Source organism: Lepisosteus platostomus, chromosome 11 (assembly GCF_059453375.1).
Source record: "Lepisosteus platostomus isolate fLepPlt1 chromosome 11, fLepPlt1.hap1, whole genome shotgun sequence".
Taxonomy (NCBI): Eukaryota; Metazoa; Chordata; class Actinopteri; order Semionotiformes; family Lepisosteidae; genus Lepisosteus; species Lepisosteus platostomus.
This window is the reverse complement of record NC_142621.1, coordinates 36,314,113-36,331,740: the sequence shown is the minus strand read 5'-3', so window position 1 is coordinate 36,331,740 and position 17,628 is coordinate 36,314,113. Positions and strand designations below refer to the sequence as shown.

Below are 17,628 nucleotides of genomic sequence, written 5' to 3'. Positions count from 1 at the left end.
AAGTGTCGTTTTTTCATACTATTGTACAGTATTATACTGTATAATTTACTCTGGTCCTTTGATTGTAGCAACGATTTCAGGGATCACCTTCTATACATTGAAGTATGAAAGGTATCCCAGATTTTCCTTGATTCTGCACTTTGCTATGAGTATGGCATTCTAAAAACGCCCACAGGCTGTTTTCAGCAAAAAGCATTTTATCAGTACCACTGTTTACATTCAGAACAGCACCAATGAAGAACATATGCAAGCGGATGAAAGCTGAAGCACTTGTTACCATAAACAGTTACTGAACTGTGACTGGCACATTCCCAGATTCTATCTACTACCTCTCCATACCACTAAACACATGTTCTCGCCACTTGAAAAGCATCAGTCCAACAGCAAACTCATCTGGGCGAAGTCTCGCCAGATTAAACCATGTGGTACTTCAAGTACACACTTTACACACAGGACCTGACTCGGTTGTTATCTGTAACTCACTTCTTTCATAGAAAAGGAAGAGAAAAATTCCACACTGATCTTGTAAAAATGCACGGGGGTAAAAAAGAAAAACAGTACCATTTGAGGCATTTCAGATTTGAGCTGCTGCAGATCCTGTATATGGTTTGACAGAAGATAATAGATGTGAACCTCAGGTAATATCGTATGTGAACCTACATGTACTTATGTATTGTAACTCCTAATTGTGTTTAAATGTTTAAGACTTCTACACAGCACCATAAAGAAAATAAATATTTTTCTTGAGCTTGAGGAGTGCATACCTCATTTGACACACAAGGATGTTTGAAAAATGTTTATGCATAAATTCCACATAAAAACATTTCTAATGCACAATCATCAACTTTCAGCAGTCAAGCAGACTAACGCAGATGCCACTAACTCGCCCTATTGATACTCAGGTACTGCACCTTCTGTATAGGTAAGCAGCTGATTTATACATAAAGTATTAATATTGCAGCAACTGTTCAATATAACTCTCATTTCACAGCGGTTTGATTAATTGTAGGTTTCCAAACTGCAATTTCATGCACAAATTATGAGGCATCATATTTGTAATTGCATAAGAACAACACTGCTAGTTTTCTATGTTTTATTTCCAACATGCCCTATGTCATAACTGTTATGTGATCATGGATTTTCTATAGTATCTGTGGAAATAAATGTTTTCAGTACAATGGTATGCTCTAGTATTCCCATTGTAAAGTCGGGAAAGCACAGTGAACAACAGTAACATTCACATGTGATGGCTTACAGAAATGATAAATCTGGAATGGATGAGACAGCCATGTAAGTAGAGTCTGATAAACTTTTACTGATACAATATGAAAGTGCTAAAAACCTCACAATGCAAAAAAAACGAGTGTGAAGTGATTCAATTAATAGAATCCATTCTGGATTAACAGGTCTTTTTAAAAGATCATTTGGCTAGGTAGAGTTCAGATTGTTTTTGAAAGACAGAGAGAGAAACCATGAATATCATCAGTCTCCAGATGTCGCGCTAAAGGCTAAGTACAGCGGACTTCTCTTCAGTCAGATCAGGAAACACGAAACTTTGAAAAGGAGCAGAGACAAACAAAAGAGTAGCAGGCAGAAATGCTGCTGAGGGGAGCCAAGGGAAAATCCACTGAATAAAACAGGGAGAGGGAGAATTAAAAAAGGAAAATGCCCCTTAGCTTTTGCAAGGCAATTACAGCCCCCATCTCTTTCATGGCAGGACTGACGGTCACACATTCCTCTCACATTCCCAGCATACAGTATATCTAGTCATCTGCTTCACAATTTACTCTCTTGCAGTGCAGGGCAGTTCATTTGTCCCTTTTTTTCCAGAGACAGACTGGCTGTATCTCTTCACAAAGCCTACGTGCAACATCTTTAACTGAGAGCAAAAGGCACTGTTTACTCAACTCCTTCTCTCTGCTCGCTGCAACAGTTGGAGCAGTCTCCCATCTCTGATAGAGTAATGAAAAATGTCCATTACAGTGCATCCTGCAGCAACAGATAAACAGGACAAATCTCCTTTTACATAAGACACGAACTGCTAGTGAAAGAACTTGAGAAAAAGACTCAAGTACTATATGTATACTATCATTTTTACAATACTATTACCTTATGTACAGTATGCTTGTGCGTAGAAATCTGTACATTGACTACAAGTATGTTTGTGATATGGGAACAAAAATAAAAAAGCAGTTTCACAGCAGCTGTATCAGTTGCATGCTTTACTCTTTTACTCTTGCAAACTGAAGACTCTTATGCAAACTGTACTGCACAAAAGCACAGAGATTAATATTTCATTCTCACATGTTGGTCACATTTAAGGGAAAATACCAACACCTGGATTCAGCAGTTTATAAAACCAGAAATGTATCAACCTGCTAAACAATATGATTCGTATTTCTTATTCTTTATATTATAACAGCACGATATGTAGTGTATTTATTAAATACAAACACTCATAGCCATCTCCTGTTTTGTTTGATTACAATACTAAAGTGAAAAAATAATAGCTAATCGATGCTTCATGATCTAATCCTTTTTAACAGGGAAACTTACATCACAAGGCTGCAACAGTTCAAAGCTAACCCTCCTGTATGTTATTCAACAAAACATGTCTTTCAGGCAAAAGGAATTCACAGTGAGCTAAATCTGTTACACGGTGCCGTGAAAATCTATAACCAGCTAGACAGATGTTTGCCTCTCGTCACATTCCTTGAAGCAAACCTGTGCAGATTAGTTGCACGGCTTTGATCCATACTTAGCATCACCTGTTTAAAACTGAATGCAACTCTGCTGTGAAACCAAGGTGAGACTGAATTCTCTTGTCTCTTCCCTAATTCCCTAGGCAGAAAAAAATAAGATTTAAAGCTGCATGAAGGCAGCTGTGCCTAAAAGGAATAATATTTATAGTGATATGAACTGTCATGTCCTCAATTCCTAGAAACTCAACATCAAGATTTGGAAAAAGGAGACAAAAGTGTTACCTTTCCTGGAAGATGCAAAAGTATAAATACATGAAGGGAAGCACAGAGTCTTTCGGGATTTGAGGTGCGGTTCGTACCTGTGTTGGCAATCCACATCCAGCCCAGACTCCTGAAGGCTCATCCCCTGGTGGTGCTCACCTGCCTCAGGTTCGTTCTCAGCACTTGTTTGAGTCTATTTCTGTGTCAGCGGTGCCCGCTGTGAGGGTGGCATGCTGTCCAGCACTTGGCAGAAGGTCACATTATCCCCTTTGCTGTTTGCCGGAGAGCTGCTGCTGCTGGGGAGAGTGAATGTTTGATGGTGGGGAGGAAGGAAAAAGTGCCAGGAAGCCCTTCGTAAATTTCCTGTTTGACGGCTTCTAGGGGAGAATTAAAGTTGCGATATCCGCCTGGGGTAGGTGAGAGCAGGTAGGCAGCCGAGACGCTGTGTGTGACAGTCAGGATAGAGAGCGAGTGAGAGCAGGAGAGTGTGTGTGCGTGTACGTGAGTCTCTGTGTGTCGGAATGCAGCTCCCTTACAGGGACCAGACCAGCCTTTTCACCTTCAATCAGCTGTCTAATCTATAACCCTCCACAAACCTCTATTCAAAAAGAAAGAAGAGAAAAGTGGACTGACTTTTATGCAAGCAACAAATACATTCCGTTCTGTGCCTCATCTCTTTTGACCCTCTTTTCCCTTTTATTTTTGCCCCTATAAAGTCTCGTTGGCAAACTCTCTGCCCATCCTCTTGGCTCTGAGGGGTCCAGTGTGATGCAGCTGGCTCCAGCGTTCTTCCATTAAATATCTCCCAGCTCTCCAGATGCAGGAGTTAAACTGCCAGGCAGGCGGGCTCATCCGTGCAGATGGCAAAAGGCAGTACGAACAGCAAAGTGCTGGAAGTTGGGAGAGCTATCTCAGCCAGGTTGTGCACGGATTCCTGCACAACCCCTCCCCCTTTTCTTGCTTATTCTATTCAGTTGTAATCCTGGTCTCTACTCTTCATGTCATGTGAAGGGCTTGTGAGCCCTAATCATTATGTTGCAAGGATTTATCCTACGTCTCTCCCTCTCTCTTTTCCTCCACCCCCTCCCCTCTCTCTCTCTCCCCCTCCCTCTCTTTCACTCAGCCCTCTGCTCTCTGACTCAACATAATCCATGTCCTATCTTTCCCCTACAGGTTGTTGTACAGTCTCTGCCTTTTTTGCTTCCACCCATGACTTGCACAGCTTGTTTTGCTCTCCCCTGCTCCTCGTCTTTAATTCTCTATTTTCTGCCTCTTCTCCCTGGCAGGTGAAGACGCATCAACAGGTTCTGAGATACAGTATTCTCCAAGGAGTGAGGCTGTCTGGCAGGGATTTAGTTCTCTGTTTCTACTTTCTCTGCCCTCTGCTTGCCTGACACTTGATATCTTTGGACTTCCTCTAGAAGGAGACTGCTGGAGGTGTTTCAGGGAAAAGCCACTAGAGTGAAGTGTGTAACTGAAGAGCGCAGCATGGAGTTTCATTTTACATATTTTGCTACTGTACTGTATGGTGCAAGTGTTTTTTTTAACAAAATGCAGTAGTCATTTTCAGTAGTCAGTGGTTCTTCAGTTATCTTTTGGAGTAGGAAGAAAATGTTTTAAGTATGAGAATTTATGTTTTCTGCAGAAGCCTTCTTTAGGAAGTTTTTCAAAGCTTTTTAGGGCTGAAAAGTAAAATAACTGTAGTTTGAAAGGGAGAGCAATAGGTTCTGCAAGTCTAAGAAAACACCAGATAGTGACAGAAAAAGATTTCATTTAAAGAAGAGTTTAATTAGGAAAGCAATAGAGAAAATTTATGACAGTTTCCTTGGAAAATCTTGTTTTTCCTTTGTTCTAGAATGAAATGTTTTGAAAGATCCCATGCCTTTGTAATTAATAATGTGGAGTGTGGAGTGATTGTGGTAACTTGCTGCTGTGAATCTGCCTTTAATCTCTGGTAACTTCTTTTTACTGTATTTTGGTGCTTATTTAAATCTAACTGTGAATCTTAACTATGTGGCTGTTACTGTTACTTAGCCTAGATGCGTGTCACATTCCAATTCCTCTGAAGTCCCTGTCTCTGTGCCTGTACAATCGACATTAACAATAATCCCCTGTGTTTTTCTTGTGTGAGAAAGTCTGATACCCCTTTCATAACCTTTTCTGTTGATTTCCTTACTGCACTTTTAGACTGTCTTCCAACATTTTAAAGAGCTTTGGTCTAATTTAAAAAAATAACACCAAAATAACATTTTTAAATTTTTCACATTTTTGGCAGGTTAGTTTTATTGTGAAGTTATAGTAGGTCTCTGAGAGCACATTAGTTATTCTAGAAACCTGCCTTTTTGAGCAGCTCTAAGGTCTGCTAAGGTCATAAAGTCATTTAATTATTAATAATCACTGCTAACATAATATTCATAATATTAATATTCACTGCTATCATGGAGTTATTAGAATAAAGGCCAAACTTTTTAATTTTCAGATAACTTAAATAATGTACCTGAATTTGCTTGAAGTCCAAAGCTCACAGGGTCTTTTGGCATAACAGTGGTCTTTGGCTGAAAACTGTTGTGCTGGCAGAATAAGTCAATTATATTGACAAAAACATAATTCATCCTAACAGGAGAAGCTCTGTCGTTCTCATCTCTCTTGTATTTTTCCTGTTTCTAACCAGTGCTATTTAGTTGTGAGTTTTGGTTTCACATCTTTCAGCCTCCTCATTTCTTTTCACTGCCATTTTTAATTACTTGTTTTGCCATTCCTTTTTTCACACTGTTCATTCATTCATTCATTCATTGCTTACACTTATATAGCGCTTTTCTGGACACTCCACTCAAAGCGCTTTACAGGTAATGGGGTCTCCCCTCCACCACCACCAATGTGCAGCATCCACCTGGATGATGCGACGGCAGCCATAGTGCGCCAGAACGCTCACCACACATCAGCTATTAGTGGGAAGGAGAGCAGAGAGTAATGAAGCCAATTCATAGATTATATTTATTATACAATATAACTGTTGGACCTGCAATGAATACTGTATGTTTAAAGTATGATTAAAGCAAAAATTTGGGAAGAACAAATGATCAAGCCTGCTAAGCCCATCATTCTGATACTTAATGTTTTTAGCTCTACAGTATGTAAAGAATATGAAAAATGTTATATTTTAAAAGTCTATCTTCTAGAAATCAGAATCAATAATACAAATCCTTGCAATATATTTATAGCAGCTTTCATCCGAAAGAATCCCAAAGAGTACGGTATTACATTTAGAAGAGAACCCGGTTCATCCAGCATAAGGAGCCCAACTCGAAGGTCAGGGCTGCAGAGAGAAATTGCTTCACTAAGTGAATTGAGGGGAAAAATTAGGGTCAGATTTTACAAATAGTACAGTATACAGTACTATACAATCCAGTAAGTGTACAATCAAAATTTAAAAAATGAATCTATTTATACTGTCCCAGTTTGGAGATGTTCCTTTTAAGTAAAATAGCTAGTCTAGTTTTTCTTGATTTTTCTTTTTATTAAATCAAAGCACATAAGCGTCTCTTATAATTCCCTCTCACATAAATGGAGTGTTTTTGTCAGCTTATTAGGTCACTTTCACTCAATTAACTAGTAAATACTGAGGGTATAAACATGTCAGAATAAAATCTGTACTTATTATCTAAATCCTCAAAACTGTATATTATTTCAAGGCTGTCTTTCAGCAGTTAAATATTTTTTATTGCTGCAGACATTTAATAGCACTTTAGAAGAGGATAGATGTGTTCAAAGAAATTACTCTCCAATTTTTGATTAACTTAGAAATTTATATTGTCCTACAAAATAACGTCTGTACCGCACTGTTAAATCCAAAATTCTCCGAACCTTCCAGTTTTTAACATGTTTATTTCTTGTGAGAGTTCTGTTGTTTTATATCAATTTTTTAGCACAGCATAATTAATTAATCACTATGAAGAATGGGAACACTGTGATGGTGCTATAATATAGCTGTGAATTACATGATTTGTATAAAAATACCAGAATGATTCTCTCTTTAGTACTAATTTATTAATTTGTTCTCTGTTGATGGTAATTTTCAGAATTTGAAAACTCTTTTCTTGGCACTAACCAAATGACACTGAAGTGAATAGCTAATGTGTTTTTTAGACTGTGGTACAAAAAAACCCATTAATACTAAGAAAATCCAAGAATACTTCATATATTTTTTCACAAGAAAGGCAAAATCATGCTGCATTACTAACATCGACCAGTGTAAAGAGGATGTGAACTTGGACAATCAAGACAAAAAAAGAAGCCCTCTGATAAGACAACAGCCAGGCCTGTTTATCAGGACTTTGGGTTTGTTCTGCACAGCATCTGAATTTCATTTAGGAGCTCTGAGAGCTTTTTTATTGTGTTAAAGATACTGTAGACCTGAAAGCCAGGATGGGATAGTTATACCCCTACACCCTTATTTAGAAAATCCAACTAAAACCCACCAAAAACTTGAAGAACACCTTGGTTGTATTCCTAAGTGTATTGCAATTAACTGACTGGGCCAGCAAATTTTAAATTACTGACAGATCTAATTTGGGAAACAAAGTTAACATTAATGCATTGTACAGAGCCGTGCCATGTTAAATCTATTGAACAGTATCAGTGAAGATGTGCTATTGCAGCAACACACCAGACACAAAACAGAGAGTGCACAAACACAATACAGTCCAGTTATTTGTCTTTGTGGCTCGTGCCAGGCCAAATGCAAAAACTCTTTATACAGCAGGGATAGAGGTGTTGAGGCAAAACTGGGAAACTGTTTTGGGGATCTGTCAATTTAATGGCAGGGCTCTTTACAATGTATAATTGTAAACAAGCATTGCATATACCACATTAAAGCTATACTATGTCTAATACAACTTTATGTTCATTTACCCATTCGTTGCAGTCAAGCACGCCTGCTTTCCATTTTGTATGAAATGGTTGCTGTTGCAAGATGAGGACCAGAGCGATGGCTACAATATGGCTCAGGGCCATTGGACCCTAGGAGTTCATTTTCACTTTGTTCAGAAAGCATACCTCCATACAGCACTGAACACTCCCCTGCTGTCTGGACCTGGGCTTCTTCCAAGACATACAGGCTGACTGCATCACCACCTGCTCCCCACAGTCTGGCAAGACCTTCAGGTCCACTTTGAGTGATAAGCGAGACCTGAAGAAAAGTCAGCAACACTTCATCTTGCAGGGTTAACATTCCATGCTTACACTTTTAAATTAAATATGCGGTAAACATTTCAACAGAGCACTAATAGTGTTTGAGACCTCTAAAAGTGATCAGTTCCATGTAACAAGCAAAACATTGTCTGTTACTATATACAAATATTTTATAAATCTACTGTATGAATACATTTAACATAATGTATAGAAAGACAACTGCAGCTTCCAGATTAAAATGTTAAAGAAAATGATTCACAATGGTTAAGATTATGGAACAATAACTGTTAGAATTTCATGTGGCCAAATAATGTCACATTATTTCTAATATTTATGCTTGATAGATTACGAGAGAACAGAATATGAACTTCAACTGATATTTGTCTGTTTAGTGCAAATGTTTTGCTTGAAAGCTTTCCTTGCTATACAATTATTTCAAAACATTGTATAGTGTCACATAGGCTTTACCCAGGAAAGGATTTGAAATGCACGTATGTGCATTTTGGCAAAACCGTTACAATCAACAATACTTTGCAATACACAGGAGAGCATCACAAGACAATTCAACATGATTCATGTTTATTCTCTCTTCTGTTTCTGAGTCAAGACAGTCACCAAACTGAAGAAGTTTTGGAGATTAAACTGGAACTTTCAGTGAAATCAGTAAATGTGCATATTATAGAATGTACTGTATATTGATATGTGTGAGTTATGTAATATTAATGTGATTTTATTTGTGAAATGGGATATTTCATTTTCTCTCTTTCCCTTTCTAAGAATTTCAGCTTCATCCACTCTACAGTTCTATACATGCATCTTAAACTGTTTGTTGCTAGCTATTTTGTGTCCCTTCAACTAGCCCACCTCTTTTGATCTCTCTCCTAGTCTTAATTAAAACAGGCGAATGCTGTTACTGTCAGAATACTTCAAACTCATTTTATTATTCAGACATACAGAATGCAATAAAAATCAATTGAGCACACCACAGAGACATCGTAATTGGCCAGTCCTAATCCTTTTTGCTATTTCTAATTAATTCACTTCCTTATGAAGGGAATATCAGTATCAGCAGCTCAATGAAAGAGTTCTGGACAATTAATGGAATGACCTTGTTTCCAATTGGATTTTTAATTGTGCCCCAGTAATGTTTTGTCTTCTCTCAAAAATTAGATTAATTTTGTAATTTTTTTGTTCTTACATATTCACACACACATTATACAGTATATACAGGTGATCTATAGTATGTATGTTATGTACTGTATGTATGAGTAACCATAAATGTGTAATTTATTTTATATAAACCTTTTATACAAGTGACTAAATGGCTTTTTTCCCTTCCCCTGAATTGCAAATTGCACCATTATGTGTGACTATCATTCAGGCCGGGATATTGCCTGAGAGTGCCACACTTGCCTCTTGTAAAATGGTTGATTATTCAACCCCCCAAACCTGTTAAAAAAAGCCCAGCTCTGTGCCGTCTGTCAATGCTGACACCTGGCGGGTAATTGTTATCAGTGGAGCTAATTTGCTCTTCTGGATGAGGTTTGTGAAGTGCAGGTGTTACCACTCTGCTGACAAGAGGAGATGTACTCCAGTCTCAGTCACAGGTGGAGGTGAGCAGGAGGGCTTATATTACTCAGAAATATATTTCAGCACAGGGGTGCTCAACCCAGGGTAATTAACTGGGTCCCCAGTGAGACACTTAGAACCAGCACAGAAATTGATTTCTTGTCCCTTCTCTAACTAAGGTTAATAGCAATAATATAAAGTACTTACCTAGGAAGTGCTTTTAACCAAAGTGCTGTCAGAGACGAGACTATAAGAATACACGAATGATTACAAACAAGAGAAGGCCATTTAGCCCATTTGTTTGAACAAGTCATTTTCCTTCAGTCCCAGAGCTACTAGCTGCCATATGAGGAGCTGGTAACAGTTCATCAGTGAGGTTTTGTTCACGGAATCTTGTACTTTGAGCTTGTTTCATTCATAGAAAATGACTACATGCGGACAAGCACACGATTCTAGGTTTTTAGACTGGATTGTTTTACTAAGGAGGCATGTCGTAAGATGCTTAAAAAGCCTTGAGTTGGTATCAGATTTGAAATAATGTGTTTGTGGATTTGCTTGTATTGAGATTCAGTTTGGATAAAAAAAACACATCACCTTGAAATAGCTCAAGAGAGTTAGTGTTGAGAGAGCTATTTTCAGTTGTGAAAAGGAATTTGTCAAAAGACTTGCTGTGATGAAAGGTTCAATCTTCTCGTTTCTTTGGCGGAGAGATTGGAAGTGCCTCAGCCTGTGAACAAATCAGCTGTGCTGTCTTATTTCATTTGGTGAATTGGCAAAAAGCAACCTGTCACATCTTTGCATATTATATTTGTATAACAGATTTTGAGCCTGAGTGGTTTCTCAATTAAAATATTAATTCACATTCAGTTATTTTTAGTCAGTAGCTTCAATGAGCACTTCTTTAATGAATCACAGAAAAAAAGACATTCACGTGATGCCAAGTAGGTATTTCAGTACACCGCAGACATTCGGTGATAATATTGGATATACTGTATATACAGTGTGGAATGGACCCCTCCCTGGAAAACATCCTCCCCTCTCTCTAGGATTTACTAGTAAAGTATCAATCAGAATATTGTGTTCAGGTTTGGAAGCTATATCACAATATTATTATAACCTTAGTTATAGAGCTCATGGAAGAGCACAAGAATGATTCCTAGTCTTGTGACAGTCTTGTAAAAGGAGGTGAATCTCTTTATTCTCAAACTATGGAGATTTGATCCAAGTATATGAAATGCTACTGTATGAGGTATAGAAAGACTTGACTCAGGTAATTTGAAGAAATATATTTGGGATTAAGAATAAATAACAAGCTCTTTCTATCTAGAACCAACTTTCCATCCAGGCAGTTGACACCCTTGATCAGTGCATCACTGGATGAAATTTTAGGTATACTGTACTTGGCACCAAACATGCCAAGTGCCAAAAGAGCATGATGAGATGAATGGCCTCCTCTTGTTCACAGCACATCTTATGTTCATCTGAACCCATCCAGCTCGGTTGGCAGCAAGTTGTAGCCTGACGTATGTAAAGTCATGATCACAGTCATTTACTGTAGTCGCACTTCCAGTAATGTTTGGAAAAGCCCCTTTACTGGTTGAGCCACTTATGAACCCCTTCACATGACTCTTATGTTATCATGATGATATACTGTAGCTTCTCTTTTGGTTTGTTTAATAGCTGTCATAGAAGCACTGAGGTTTCCTTTGCTATTAATAAACACTGATATGTTAAACAGGAAATATAGTGGCTTAGGTATTGTAGATAGACTGGCAAAAAAGTAACCCCAAAAGCAAAGAGCCCTAATTATACTGGCTGCACTGAAGTTATTTTGGGGTGATGGAAATTGGGTAAATTATGTGGCCAACCTGTCCAGAAAAGCAGTCTAGAACAGACAGTAGAAATGGGATTCAAGCAACAATGACCACACATCGTACAGTACATCTGAAAGTAATTCACATTGTTATTACAGTAATTTAATATAGTAATAGAATGAAATATTACAGAACCCTCAAGCAGCTTTTACAGAGCTACATTTACAAGGGTGCTTCAGTAAACAAGGTAACAAAATGAACAAGTAAAGGTTTATTCTATGCTGAAAAGAGAAAAAAGAAGGCTCCACAGCCAAAATGTTTTGTTTTTCTTCTCTTTTCAGCATAGAATAAACCTTCACTTGTTCCTTTGCAGCCTATGCATACAGACACAGCTACAGTACCTGCTTGAAGGCAACACAATGTTTTATCACAATGTTCTCATATTCTAATATTAAAACTACCTTCTATACTTAAACTACAGTGGATTTAAGTAGTCAGTTTGACCATTAAGCTCTGCCACATTCCTTATTCATACATTTTTTATTTTGAGTCAATCTACACAGTTTCAAAATGTAGTTATAAGCACAACATATTATGATCTGAGTTCCCTAATGGTTCACTCACCTTTGTTTGTTTGAAAAGACAAGGTCAATGCAAGCATTTCCTTTAGTACGTGCTCCAACACCTGCTAAGTACAACACCTTATCTGAGCACGCAGAAAAAAGTCATTAGCCATTACTGTTGCAACCCTCATACTCTGACCCTTGTAGATTCAGAAACTCCCAATTCCTCTAGCTTCAGTTCCTGACTCTGTATACTCTTTGTGATATAAACAGTGGTGCTACACTCTCCACTCTTCTGTCTTTCTTGTCTGTCTGGAAGAGTGTGTATCCACTCATGTTACATTCATCTCCATTTCTTTTGTTTAATCTGTGATCCCAATTATCTAACGATTGTCTGCTAATTTGGAACCTTCTAATTCATGTGTTTTGTCTTAGATACTCTTTTTAGTTTAATTACCTGGTGGTTAGTTTTGTTTTGAATTCCTGATAGGCTCACTTTACAATACAGTATGTCATTGCTCCCCATGCATTGTCCTCTTACATTTTCTTTGGCTTTCCCCCATCCTTTTTTGTTTAAATTCTACTGGATTTCTTTGTTATAATTATAATAATAATAATAATAATAATTGCATACACTATATAGCGCCTTTCTGGACACTTCACTCAAAGCGCTTTACAGGTAATGGGGACTCCCCTCCACCACCACCAATGTGCAGCCCCACCTGGATGATGCAACAGCAGCCATAGTGCTCCAGAACGCTCACCACACATCAGCTATCAGTGGGGAGGAGAGCAGAGTAATGAAGCCAATTCATAGATGGAGATTATTAGGAGGCCATTGGTAAGGGCCAATGGGAAATTTGGCCAGGACGTCGGGGTTACACCCCTACTCTTTTTGAGAAACGCCCTGGGATTTTTAATGACCACAGAGAGTCAGGACCTCGGTTTTACGTCTCATTCGAAGGACGGCGCCTATTTACAGTATAGTGTCCCCATCACTATACTGGGGCATTAGGACCCACATGAAGAGCGCCCCCTGCTGGCCCCACTAACACTTCTTCCAGCAGCAACCTTAGTTTTTCCTTAGAGGTCTCCCATCCAGGTACTGACCAGGCTCACACCTGCTTAGCTTCAGTGGGTTGCCAGTTGTGAGTTGCAGGGTGATATGGCTGCTGGCCACATGTTGATTCTTGTGCCATGATGACAGGTGCCCAAATCGTTCAGATAAAATCCATCACATCCCTACAGAAGGCCTTTGCCATGGAAAGATTTCTAGTAACCAAAACAAGCTGAAGCCTTCATTTTGCACATCATATCCTCCTCTGTGTGTTGTCAGATGTACTTCTTTACCTTTACCCACGGCTGGAAGGGTTCCTGAGAAAATCACTTGATTAGTCCTGTTGGTAAGCCTTGAGCTGATTGAATTAGTTCTAAGTGTTAAATGTGATGTTTATATCAATGTTATTTGTACTCAAATGGGTGGCACAAATAAAGAGAAAAAAATGTAACCCTGTCTTAGAGATTTCTCACAGCTGGCAGTAGCTAATACAGTAGTTTACACTTCCTGCCAGGGTACATGGGATAACTTCAAACCATGGGGAGCCAGGTACAGAAACTGGCTATGATAGCTCACAGAAACTGCCTTAGCTGTAAAAATACCCCAAAACCCACTGGACAACTTCCTGATAGTATCTACTGTATGACACCAGTCTAAAAAATGAGAAAATACCATGGATTAGAAAAATCCCATGCACATGAAAAAAGATCAATATCTAAGGATCCCCATCAGGAACTTTGGTTTTATTGGTTTTGGAGAGCTGCAACTTTAGCGGGAAACTCTTGTAAGATTCATAGATTAAGTGCCCCTGAAATGAATGGGTAGATTGAAAATTATGTTTATTGTTAAACTGAACACTTGAAATCTCAGCAAACGCTGAAGGTGAGACAGAATTATGGGATTATTCCTCTATGGATAAAAAGGGATCAGTAGATTTGAGCATGATGTTGAACAGGTGGCTGAAAGTGACCTCACTGTCCTCATCCCTCCTGAATTTCACTTAAGAACTCCATTTTGATGCATTGGTGTCACAGTAAGATGCATGTCTATAAAGATTTGGTGGCTATGAGGAAAACTGATCATTACAAAGTCTTATTATAGTTTTTGCTGGTAGCTGTGTGCAAATACTGCTACTATGGAAACCCTGGTTACTTTTATTTATTGAAGCACCTTTGAATATTGCTTTATTGCTCAAAATGAAAAGAAAAAATGGGAAAAAAATACAAATGATTTAATGATGCCTGTTAACTCTACTGGACTATGGTTCTCCAGGACAGGAGCTGGCTATCATTGACTTCCTGTACTGTATGTTTCTATGCCATTTAAATACTTCATATGCCCGTGAGTCTTTGTAGTGTATCTGTGTACTCCTGTCATTCACCTCAACGATAGATCTCAACCATTTACTTCTAAATAAAGCATTTTAAACCATCTCCTCCTTTTCAGGTTATTAATAGCTGAGCTCCTCTGACAGAAGCAGAATGGAGCCAAACTTACCATCACCATTCCTTGGGGAGCAATGGAACGAACACAGGCAGCTCTGCAATTGACCAGCGAGGGCTCACTTTACATGCTGAAATTCTCACCTCTCCATGCAGTTCATATCTTCAGCTGTGCACTGAGTGTGGCATTCCCTCTCTCTGTGTCTCATTATGCATTTCAGTCTTTATGCCTTGTCTTACCATTTCCAGTTTATTTTGCCATCTTGTCATGTGAAACAATGAAGAAAACATGACCTTTGTTTATTAATTTTGGCAGCACAGAAGCCTTCTGCATGAGAACATTTCAGTTCTCTCTCAGTGTAGCTCATTATCCAAACTTCTGCCATGTATTCAAAGTATTCATGCTTAATACTATGGGATGATTAGGCAGAAATGTGATGATTTGTTTAAACTACGTCTCAAATCGGTTAATCTTTATTTCATTATAGTCTATACATTTTGCTATATTAGTTAAAAATCGCAGAGAACTTCCTAGATCTTCATAAAGGTCTCACTTAAAAGATAATTACAACCCGATTAAATATACACTATTTCACAAAAATATAAGATAAAGTTGGAGATTGGGCTAGCTTCATGTTCTGTGTTTCCTGCCTGGAGGATAGTGAATGTGTAGAAGGGGACCAATCTGAAAAGAGAAAACAAATGTTTATAGGGATGATATGGACATGGAAAAACTCAGAATGGTGGTGACCTTTGGCCAGAACTAAAGTACTATGATTTATGGCTATTTTGTACTTTATTATTTTAGTGCGTGTAGTATTTCAATGTAATTGCTTGCTGGTTATGTTCATGCTTAAATATTCTTTTACCATATATCACACATTCAATGAAATAAGCAAGAAATCTAGTATGTGCATAAAGCTTGACAGAATTATGTCATGGTGGAATGTGCTGTTGCTTCACAGTTTCTGGAGGCACCTTCTGTGTGAGTGAGAGTTTTAAAGACCCCCTTCCCACATGCGTTTTCTCTGGGTGCTCTGATTTTCTCCCACCTCCCAAAGATGTTGGCTTGATCAATTGATGTCTCTAAATTGTTTCCTTGTGCTCTGTGCTTCTACAATAAGTTATACAGTAGGTTGCTTTTATCCTCAAAATGAATTAAGTAAATTCTGGTAGATGAATGAATAGACAAATAAAGCTATGAAAACCTTACTAGTTTAGGTTAAATTTCCCTTAAAGAGCTGGCTTTTAAAGAATTGTAGGATTATTCTTTATTCTTACTCACACAGGATTCACACCATACTTTCTGATTCACACTTTCTGTCACTGGAAATGTATAAACTGGTGGCCAATTTGTCTTTTATTCCTGGAACTCCTCTTCTTTAAACTTAGAAATTTCCTGAAAAGTCTTCAAAAAGCTTGTGCTTGTCATTGCTTATCACAATTTATAAAACTTCTACTGTCTGTTGAAACTCATAAAAGCTAATGTTGCAAATAAGAGGATCATTATGGCGGTGTTGCTTATTTGTTTGTAGCCTCCAGGTTTAATAAACTCTTTGAGACATTACCCAACAGTCCCAGTTGTAGTTTGATGTAAACAAGCACTTCTCTGTAAAAAGGAAATCCTAAACTAGATTTCCATGTACAGTAAATTCAATTTTTCATACAAATAAAAGCTTTCAGAAGACAAGCCCCCTTCATTTAACCAACCATCTACTACCTCCATCCTATAAGAAACAAGGTAAAAAACATTGCTCTTTTCTTCCCAGCATTCTTTGCTTAACAGCCCTCCATTAATCTATCTTTACTACACATGCAGCAGCTTCTTGTCTCATCTCACTCAAGGACCTACTGTACAATCTCATCCATATGGCCAGTTCATCACCTCTTTAGCCAGTAGGTTAAAGTCAAATACTCTTAAGCATCTTAAGTTACTCCATGGGGTCTCCTGACCTGACAAATTGAACGGTTATCACCAGTATGATTAAAAACAGTGTTTAGTTAATGTTGACAGTCATACAGTTGGATTGTTTTAAATCCAGCAGCTGCTAACATCTCATCTCAGTCAAACTCCAAACAGTTCATTAGTAATTTATTAACCTAAAAGATCATTTTTGAGGTCCATTATTTTCAATATCATCGTTTTTGTTTACTGTGATTGGTGCAAAGCCATTGTCAGCCCTGTGGACATGGGTCTTGTTACTCATGTTATGAAACACCGACACTGGTGGCATTTTAAATTCTAGCCACAACTTTCACTTAATAGCTCCAAATTGTGGGTGTAAACAGGTGTAAATCATTCAGCATGTAAATGATTGCTAGCCCTAAAGAGGACTCTTTGGCCTGTTTCCTAATGAAAAAAATAATTTAGAAGCACACAAGAAAGCTAATTGTCTGATCTGTAATTGCTTGTGAATGAGCACTGTTAACTCTGTCTGGAGATAGGAAACAAAAAAAACAGCACTTGGCAATATTTTACTTCAATGAAGTGCTCAAGAAAGTATTTTAACTGTAAATGCTTTTATGTGCAGCAATGTTAATTTCTGTCCATCTGGGTGTTTTATTGGTGTAATCTGAGTGAAGCACATTGTTTAAGGGTACAACAGCAGTGCGCCCACCAATGAAATAAACCCACAACCCTCCAGCTACAACCAGAGCCAGAGCCCTGATCACTACTTTACACTGCTGCCTTATGTGACTTTTGGATCAGCAGCTTCTTTTAAATATCAAGATAGAGTTAATTCCATATGTATGTTAATCCCATGAAAATCTGAAGATCTTTGCATTTTTTAACATACTGTAGCTGCAACATAACCTTTCCTCATTATCATTAACCACCAAAAAAACATTTTTCAGATGAAAGTACAGTAGTTGTGTACTTCTGCTGTTTTTGGCTAATGTTTCCTGTGGTTTTAATATGCCTTGTCTGTGCTTTACTATATTGGACTATAAGAATTACATGATGTGTCATAATTGATGCTTGTAAGGTGTATTTAATTACAGGATTTTATCCAGCTATTTAGTAAGTAC

At 38.0% G+C, this 17,628-nt stretch overlaps 1 protein-coding gene across 1 annotated transcript in view; it reads right to left on the bottom strand.

Moving 5' to 3' along the window:
- grin2cb (glutamate receptor, ionotropic, N-methyl D-aspartate 2Cb) overlaps window positions 1-4,003 on the bottom strand; it is an 89,909-nt gene extending 85,906 nt beyond the window's left edge. Inside the window, exon 1 of the mRNA XM_088599433.1 lies at window positions 3,062-4,003. The gene's annotated coding sequence lies outside the window, so the exon portion shown is untranslated. The remainder of the gene's footprint in view (window positions 1-3,061) is intronic.
- Window positions 4,004-17,628: the final 13,625 nt, after the last annotated feature.